We start from the raw sequence: 10,324 nt of genomic DNA on the forward strand, positions 1-10,324 counted from the left end.
TATCTATATTGGGTTATTATCTCAACAATAATAATAAAAAATTAAACTTGCATAATCAAATATATGTGTATATATATATATATATATATATATATATATATATATAAATGTAAAATATGTGTAATTCGGTGCGGTTCGGTTTTTTACATTTTCTGTCAAACCGAACCGAACCAAACCAAATACTGAAATACACTTAAAATTAAAACCGATGTCGAACTGAATTGTTAAAAAAACCAAACCAAAAAACCGAATTCACTTGGTTCGATTCGGTATGCGGTTTAAACCGAACCGATACACACCCCTAGCTAGCAGCTGATCCTCAAAAGAAGGCATAGAGTTCAATCTCACTTTAGTAGAAACAAAGTTATCTTCTGATGAGTCGACGATTTTGAGTCTCTCCATCTTCCACCTTTGTACCAAATCTTCTTTAGTTTTAAGCTTCGAGAAATACAAAGAGAAGTGCTTTTAGCATTTCTTCCCAATTGCCCTGCCCGAATTTGCGAATACCAATCTAGAGAGAATCAAGTTCATGCTCTATCCGAAGCTAATTGAAGGAGTTAAAACATCATCAACTTGAGAACAAATTTGGCATTCCAATTACTGGCAGGAACCGACTTCATAAAAAAAACATGACGGATATCAGAACCTTTACGTAAATAATAGAAAAATTGGATATGTGAGAGAGGATATAAAATTCACATACGTCAAAAGGTGGGCTAAGACAATGAAGATGATAAATTCTCGGGCATGTGTCCAGGGGCGTAGACAGAGGGGCCTGGGGCCCCGGCCGCAGGAACCACCTTGATCCCGGGTAGTTTCGGCATCCCCGTCTTAAAAAAAATATCGGAGTGTTGAATTAGCTTCCTAAAATAGCCTATTAAGTGTTAGACTTGTCCAAAATTCAAAATTTCAATATTTTGGACCTATTAGGTACTTCCTAAATCTAAATTTCTAATTTTTTTGAGCATGTTAGGTCTCTCTAAATCCAAATTTCTATTTTTTTGGGTCTGTTAGGTCTCTCTAAATCTAAATTTCTATTTTTTTTACATGTTAAACCTCCCTAAATCCAAATTTCTATTTTTTTGGCCTGTTAGGCTCTCCTTAAATCCAAATTATTAATTTTTTTGGCCTGGTAGGCCCTCTCAAATCAAAATTTTTAATTTTTTTACCTGTTCAGCCCTCTCTAAATCCATTTTTTTACATGTTAGGACTCTTAAACGAAATTTAGTTTAATTTTGAGAAATTATACATTAATACTTAAAAATTGGTTCCTGACCATTCAAATTATAACACGTATATATACAAAAAAAAAAAAAAGACTACATTAATACTTAAAAATTGGTTCTTAATACCAAAGAAGAACTAGCTAGATCCATTCGACCTAGAGCTTGGAGACCTACAATTTCTCTTGTAAAAAAAGGAGAATAACATATGCTTTAACTTATAAAAATTCATATTACGACTCTTAAAACAAATTTCATATTTCGAGGAAACCTTTTCTCTCCCGTTTTGAGATTTACATCAATAGAACTTATTCTAGTAGTAGTGGAAAGTTTAGACCTAGTGTAGATCCTCATTTTGTCAGCCAATTTTTAAATTTTAACCAATTTTACTCAATATTCAAATGATTCATAAATTATTTGGGATACATGATGTTATTTCGGAAATGATTTTTTGAGAATAATTGTGCCATTAAAACTGGTTTATCGTACTTTGATGGGTATCCATATGAAATGTCGAATTATATTCAAAATATAATTTACTAGAACTAATGTATAATTTTAATTTGACATGAATTTTACTTAAGATATATTCCTATTATTCTAAATAAAATTAGATTTGCTTAAATTCGAGTTATAATTTAGTGGATTGCTAAATACCGTTCCCTTTTGGATTTTTTTTCATTGTAATTTATTTCTAACAAAAATTCTTATTCTCTCCCTAATTTCTTCAAAAATCACAAACACGAAAACAATCATGGTTGGCGGTCAGGAAAAGGACTAATGGTCCCAATGGTAAGTCTTTTTTGCTAAATATTAATTGAAAACACGAGTTCCGTCTTCTAATTGGGGACGAAACTCGTTAAATTTTGCCTGGACGAGTGCATCACCCACTTGCCCGAAGGGAAGGCTGATGAAGACCCGCCCGCCCATAGTTCATCCGCCTTCCCATAGGGCGGGCGGGATGTTCACCCGCCCGCCCAAAGGGCAAGCGGGTAGTTCATCGCCTGCTCATATATGGGGCATGTGGGTGAAACTCCCGCCTCCCTTTACAGGAGGCCATGTGCAATTTTTTTTGCATGATTTTTGTTTTGACGACCGATATTATTGTTTTGACGTTAAATTTGTATTTTTCAGACTTTTGACATTAGAGATAGTTCCGGACAGCGGCAAACTAACAGACGTGGTTTGGTTTTAAACCGAAAAACCGAATTTAGTTAAAAAAATAAAAATCACTATGTTTCTTCATTAAATTTATATCAACAATAAAAACAATTTGAAATACTTTCAAAACGGATTTATATTGGTTTATCAGTGATTTTTACCTGGTCAGTGACTGACTAAGTGAATTTGGTCAGTCACCGTTAGATCTAGGCTTGTTAAATTTAAGCCATACGATTGTTTTAATCTCCACCTTATGATTTTAACAAGCCTAGATCTAACGGTGACTGACTAAATTCACTTGGTCAGTCACTGACCAGGTGAAAACTACTGTTGATTTATTATCTCATCAACTATAAAAAAAATTGTACAATCAAATATATATATATATATATATAATGATGTGTAATATGTGTAATTTGGTGCGGTTTGGTTTTTTACATTTGTTGGCCAAACCAAACCGAATAATGAAATACACCTAAAAATAAAACCAATACCAAACCGAAATGTCAAAAAATCCAACCAAAAGCCGAATTTAATCGGGTTTGTTCGATATACGGTTTAAACTGAATCTATGCACACCCCTATCTTTAACGGAAGTGCTTGGAAGAGTGCCGATAAAATAGAGGGTGCTTAGAAAAGTGACTTACATTAAAACGATAATAGTTGCTTTCCTTTTTATGGCAATGTCGCCACTATTTGGCACATCTTTGAAACTCTTGCTATCTTTTTTTTAATAAAAAGTTACAATTAAACATTAAAATATTCTATTATTCAATAATTTGTGAGATCATAGTGACAATTTTTTTTTTGAGTTACTTAGCATTTGGAGCATTTTTAATTTTTTTTTTGTCAAAAGTGATGTGCATGAGAGAGAAAACAAAATATTATACGTTTAGACGATGTGTTAAGTTTTGACAATTTTTAAGATTGCTTGCATTGGAGAGCATCTCTATTAGAAAGTACTTAATTGAATGCTTGGTGAGATGACAATTTGTAACTGTTAGCTGATTATGTAAACTTGTTTAGTAAAACTTAGCTGATTGTTAATAGATGTTTTTGTAAAATGACAAATAAGAACATGATAAAGCCTTTATTTGAGGTTAAAGAGTAGTAATTAAAGGTAAAAAAGTCACTCAAAATAGATTGAGCAAAAAGCTAATTGAAAAAGCTGATAAAGTGACTCAAATCTCTACTTTTACCTCTAAAAAGTTCTTTACCAAGCAGAGTCAATGACATTGGCAATTTTGAAATTTTGAGAGTGATTTGTTTAAATTTTTTAAACAATGTTGCCACTTATTACATAAAGGTTATCAAATTTTTTTAATATAAAAAAATGATTTTATTTGTTTATTATTGGTACACATTTATAACAATATTTATAATTAAAAAATAATAATATATAAAGTAATGATTTATAGGTCATTATGTCAACTTTTGAAGTTACTTATTATTGGAGCATTTTTTAACAAAAGTTGTAAAAAAAATGATATAGATAAGTGAGGAAATAAAATATTATTATTTTAGTATTATGTGTTAAGTTTTAACATTTTTTAAATCAATTTCAATTGAAGATGCCTTATGGTCTCTTTGTCACATTTTCAACGGATAAGAGCATCTCTATGGAAGCAACTAGGGGTGCAACCGAGCCGAACGTAGCCGAACCCTAGGTAGGCTCGGTATTGGCTCGTTAATATCTCGAGCCGAGCCCTCTCGAATTGAGCTTTGACGAGCTTTGACCGAGCCGAGCTTTGACCGAATCTGACTGACCGAGCCGAGCTTTTATCGAGCTTCTAACGAGCTTTAACCAAATTCATCATACATGCATAGAATAAGTAGCGTAAAAAATAGAAAAGCCTTATAACATACTCCATATGAGTTTAAAATATTTATAAAGAAAAACAAGCATGTTATTGTCGAGATTCCAAAACAGTATATGGTACTTGTGATCGGAAAACACAAGTTAGAAGAAAAATTTCAAACAATGACATATATATAAAACTTTGTAATGTATTTTATTCCTTATCAAAACCTAATTGTCTCGCTAAAGACTCAAATGTCTAAGTTTTTTTTTTGTGTCACTTTTTGTATGGGTAAAATCTTATTTGATTTGTGAATTGTGATGAAAACTAATAATAACTAATGAAATATATATTAAATATATATAATGAAATATATATAGTAATTAAAAATAATCGAGCCTGCTCGCGAGCTTTCAAGCCGAACTTGAGGAAGCTCGGACTTAGCTCGTTAGTGCTCAAGCCGATCCCAAACTCGAGTCGAGCCATATCGAGCCGAGCTTTGATCGAGTTTTCACCGAGCCGAGTTCGAATAGTTTACGAACTACCAAGGCTCGCTTGCACCCCTAGAAGCAACTCAAAAAGTTGTGAAAACTTAACACATTATTTTAATATAATTTTTATTTTCTCTCTCATCCACATCATTTTTGACATTTTTTTGTAAAAAAAATTCTCTAATGCTAAGCAACTTAAAAAAAGTTGTCACTACGTAAAATAATAGTAGAAAATTTAATGTTTAATTATATATTTTTTTATAAAAAAAATAAGATAGCAAGGGTGCCAAATATTACCATAAAAAAATAAGCAAGGCTCTCTCCAAATGCAAGGCACTCATCCAAGTACCTTCCATATCACCAAACACTTTTCACAAACACTCTCCATAAAAGCAACTCTAATGGTTGGAGGGTTGCACACCCTCCAACCATTCCATATCACTCATTTCTAACAACTCTCTTCTCAAAACACCCGGATAACTTACACCAATAGTACCTGAACTTTACCTATTTTACACTTTGGTATATAGATTATATTTTGTCCCAAAAATATACCCGAAGTAACGATGACCGGACAGTTTAGTAAATTTTACCGGTAAATTACCGGTCAATGCAAGTTTGACTGAATAAATTACATCAATGGTACTTGAACTTTTCCTAATTCACACTTTGGTACCTGGATTTTTTTATCCTAAAAATATAACTCAAGTGAAGGTGGCCGGATAATTTAGTACATCTGATCGGTTAGTGACCAATCAACGAGAGTTTGACCATTTTGAATTAAAAATTAGGACCTACAATTCACTCAATTAACATAAAATTATAATACTACCATTTAATATATATGTAGAGCTAAAGAGTAGTATTGTATATGTTAATTGAGTGTATGATGGGTCTAAATTTCTAATTTAAAATGGTTAAACTCACGTTGACTGGTCAGATATACTAAATTATCGATTCATCTTTACTTGAAGTGTATTTTTTGGACAAAATGAAATTTAGGTACCAAAGTGTGAATTAGGATAAAGTTTAGGTACCATTAGTGTATTTACTCATCAAACCCGCATTGACCGGTTATTAACCGGTAAAATGTACTAAATTGTCCGGTCATCGTTAGTTCAGGTATATTTTCGGGACAAAATGTAATCTAGGTACCAAAGTGTGAATTAGGGTAAAATTCAGGTACTATTGGTGTAATTTACTCCAAAACACCCTCTACCAAAAAAAGGGCATTGCTATATACCACCCCTAAATTCCGGTTCACCGCACCCTTTTGACCATATTGCCCTTCTCATTTTTTTTCCAAAACCTTAAAAACTCTCTCTACTTTTCTCTCCCGAGCACAAATCCCGGATTTTACAAAAATGGATCAAAGCATTCCCGAAGATAATGAGTTCGAACACGAGGTAATATTACGATTATTAAAAACGTTATTTAGGTATTTACGAATTTTTTTTTTTGGTTTTTGCCTGGGCGGGTGGCGCATACCACCCGTTCCCTAGGCCGAACGGATGAACTACCCGTTCGGCCTACGGAATGGGTGGTATGCGCCACCCGCTCCACCCATGGAACGGGTGGTATGCGCCACCCGCTCCACCCATGGAACGGGTGGTACGCGCTGCCCGTTCCACCTACAGAACGGGCAGTACGCGCTGCCCGTTTCCACCTATGGTGAAACGGGCAGCCTGCCCGTTCAGGCAAAATTGGGCAGAAATTGCCCCGAACTATTTTTGCACGGGAAAAATAGCCCCGAAGTATTTTTTTTTTAATTTTAATGTCAATTTTTCGTATATTCAGGTACCGATAGAAGATTGGAACCCCGATAACATTGATTATAGTTCGCGTTTCATAACGGATACCGTTTTCCCCTCAAGTCAGGATGCTATTGATTGGGCAAAAAAGATAGCTATTCAGAATGGGTTTGAGATTGTAATATCTTCGCACAAACATGGGGGAAAACAGAAGCTGTTGCGATGTTCACGGGGTGAACGATATAGAGGTGTTGTGAAAATTGATGAAGATCCTGCAATTAGGAAAAGTAAAACTAAAGCGTGCCGCTGTAAATTTCAGATTAAAGCCTATCAACATGCAGACCTTTCTGGATGGGGGATACAGGCTAAGGCTGGGTTAACTGGAATGCATAACCATACAATGCGTATGTATCCAGAGGGAAGTCGGTAAATGAGCGGACTCAGTATCGCATCTAAACAAATTGTGCGTGATATGACTTCAGCTCAAGCAAAGCCTTGTGCTATTTTAGCAGCAGTTAAAGAAAAACACACAGAGGACAACTCAGTAATTAAACACATATATAATTACAGGGACAAAATGAGGAGGGACGGGTTTGAAGGTAGAGACCTGACTAGTCAATTCTACCATATTGCTGTGGAGAACAAATATGTCAATTACACACAGGCTGATTCAGGTGTGATAACGCATGTGTTCATGGCACATCCAGAGTCAGTTGATATGTTCAGGACTTACCACTGGTACATCGACATTGATTCAATGTACAAAACAAACAAGTACAAAATGCCGTTTGTTGAGATTGTGGGGATGACGCCATGCAATAATAACTTCAAGATAGCGTATGCTATTGTTAAAGACGAGACCGAAGGGAGCTATCGTTGGATTTTGCAAAGGCTGAAGATTTTGATTGTGGATGATCTTAACCCGACCGTTGTTGTTAGTGACATGGAGCTTGGGTTATTAAAGCCGATCCAAGAAGTTTTTCCACAAGCAGCGCACTTGCTATGCACTTGGCATATAAATAAGGATGTGGAAGATCGTGTGTATAGAATTTTGGGAGATAAAGGCCTTGCCTCTAAATTCAAGAATGGCAGATAGAGAACAATATTACAATCATTAACCATTGAGGAGTACGAGACCAATCTTATGATGATCAAGGATAAGATGAGCAGGTACAAAAATATTATCTCGTATGTTGAGGAAACGTGGTTGGTGCATAAGGAGAAGTTTGTTGTTGCTTGGACAAAGGAGTTCCTACATTTTGGCAACACAACTACTTGTCCAGTGGAGAGCGAACATGCTAGTCTAAAGCAATGGCTCAATACGGCAACTGGCTCCCTTAACACGGTATGGCAGAAGGTTCACAAGCAGATTGAATCACAGCTGGCACCTCTACACGATACTTCAAACTAGTCCACGGACGCACAACCTTAGAAGGCTGCAATATCGGTCTAGGAATGGTTTGCACATGTCCCCAAGAAAGTCCAACGGCTCCAGCTACCGAGTCCTGCACCTCTAACAGACAAGAAGGTCGGATGCGGTCACCACTCTTATCTACGAACAAGGTGGAACCGAGCATCAGCCACGTCCAAGCTATAGCCTGGGTCTCAGGAATCCGATCACCTCTATAGTGCTCCATGACGGAAGCGGCTCGTATACCACCAGAAGAATAGTGACGGGCATCTAACTCAACCCGAGTCATCCCAAACAAATCGATGACGCACTCCTTAAGCTCATCAATACTCGCATCAGCAGTCACCATGGCACCATCTACGGGGATGCGCAATATCTCCCACACATCATGCATCAAAATGGTCATCTCGCCAAACGGCATGTGAAATGATGACGTGTCTGGCTGCCACCGCTCTACAAATGCCGTGATCAGAGCAGCATCTATGTGACTGTGCATAATACCAGGTAAATGGAACATGCCAGATGACTTGATACGCGACTGAATCGTCCTGGAAGAACCACTGTACCATAATCTCAGCTTCGAGCAATACCCTGATCTGGTATGACACCTAAGGACGCCCCTATCCTGACCGGCCCAGATAGCACATGCAACATGTCCCAAAAAGCTCGGGATCACAGCACCATCAAATGGACCCCCGGGTACGGGGTCCTTCACAACCCAGTCATCCTCTGTAGCACTCCTCGATCGCTTGCTGCTACCTGAAATTACAGTGAACGGTTTACATTAAATTTTTGGTATATTTTCCAATAATCACGATTAAAACAAATAAAAATAAGCAGATTTTTAAATTTCTCTTACTAGAAGACGATCCTGCGATAGAAGAAAATCGTCCGTCTCGACCCCTCGTCACGACGCCACGATGTATGGGGATAGTATCAGAACTAGGACGAGGCATAGAGTCATCTCCGTCCATCTCTATATCAGCCGCCTCATTCTGTCCCTCAGCATGCTCCGCTTGTGCTGCATGTGCCCTCTGGGCGTCCGCCATGAACCGCTGCTGCTCCGTCCGCTCCCTCCGAGCAGATGTAGTAACAGGACGTGAAGACGTGTGTCTGGGGTCAGATCCCGCCTCATCCTGTAATATTATTTATTTATTATATTCAATTTACCATAATTTTTTTTATTTTTTATGTGTTCGGGTCTGCCTACGCCCGGTCCGTACAATTTTTTTTTAAAAAAAACAAAATTTGGCCCTTTTTGGCCTGGGCGGGTGGCTTACACCACCTGGCCTACGGGCCAAACTGGTGCGCCGTAAACGTTTGGCCCGTAGGCCAAACGGGCGCGGCTCATATGCGTTCCACCGTAGGTGGAACGCGTGCGCCGCGCGATCCTCCTTACGGTGGAGCGCGTGCGCCGCGCGCTCCACCATAAGGTGGATCGCGCGACGCGTACTTGTTCCACCTACGGTGGAACGCACAGTTCGTGCGTTCCACCGTAGGCGGAACAAGTAAATCGCACCCGCCTGGTGCGATTTCTGGTTTTTTTTTTTTCCGATTTCGGAGCCAAAAATCATGAATTCGTTAATTATTTGAACGGAAAAACTTACCGTAATACCCATGTATCCTTTGCCCTTGCCTACTTTTGGTGCCATGTCGTTTTAGGTCGGTTTTTTGAAAACGGAAAGAAAGTAGAGAGGATTTGGAATTTTCAAATTTCTTGTTTGAAATAATGAGAAGGGCAATATGGTGAACAGGGTGCGGTAAAACAGAATTAGGGGGCGGTATATAGTCGCTCACACCAAAAAATCATCTATAGTGGTTAGTCAAATCATACTATTTAATGGGTCTCATACATCATATAATATTGTTATTTCTTTACTTTTAATCAATTAACCTATTTTGTAATAACAATATTAATTGAATAAAAAATCTATGAGGGTCATATTGAAAATTATGTGAAATAAGTTGGATTAGATAATTTTAAAAATTATAAAAATCTGGGATCGGGATTTGTATTATCGGTATTTTAAAAATTTACAACGTAAAAATAATATTAATTGTATTTATCATGAAAATCCATTTGAATAATATTAAGAATGATTGAAATTTATTATTTTTTATATAATATTACCGTTAACTTTTTATATATATTTTATTAGTAATTTGAAAATAAATATTTTTCATATATTTTATCAATATTTTTTTTTTTTTTTTTGCATAATATTAATGTTAACTTTTTATATAAAACTATACCAAATTTATATCAAATTTTTGGGTTCAAATATTTAAAACCACACTATACTTACAAAACAAAGAAAAACAAATTCAAGCCTCTTCACAGTGGGAAGACTAACCTTAGTTAAAGTGGTAACTTCAACAATCTCCAGTTATGTAATGCAGTCGGTCATGCTCCTTATCTCCATTTGCAAAAAAATTGAAGCATGTAATCAGGATTTTTTTATGGGGTCCCACCACTACCGCAAGAAGA

Source organism: Euphorbia lathyris, chromosome 1, assembly GCF_963576675.1.
Source record: "Euphorbia lathyris chromosome 1, ddEupLath1.1, whole genome shotgun sequence".
In the NCBI taxonomy this organism is placed as follows: Eukaryota; Viridiplantae; Streptophyta; class Magnoliopsida; order Malpighiales; family Euphorbiaceae; genus Euphorbia; species Euphorbia lathyris.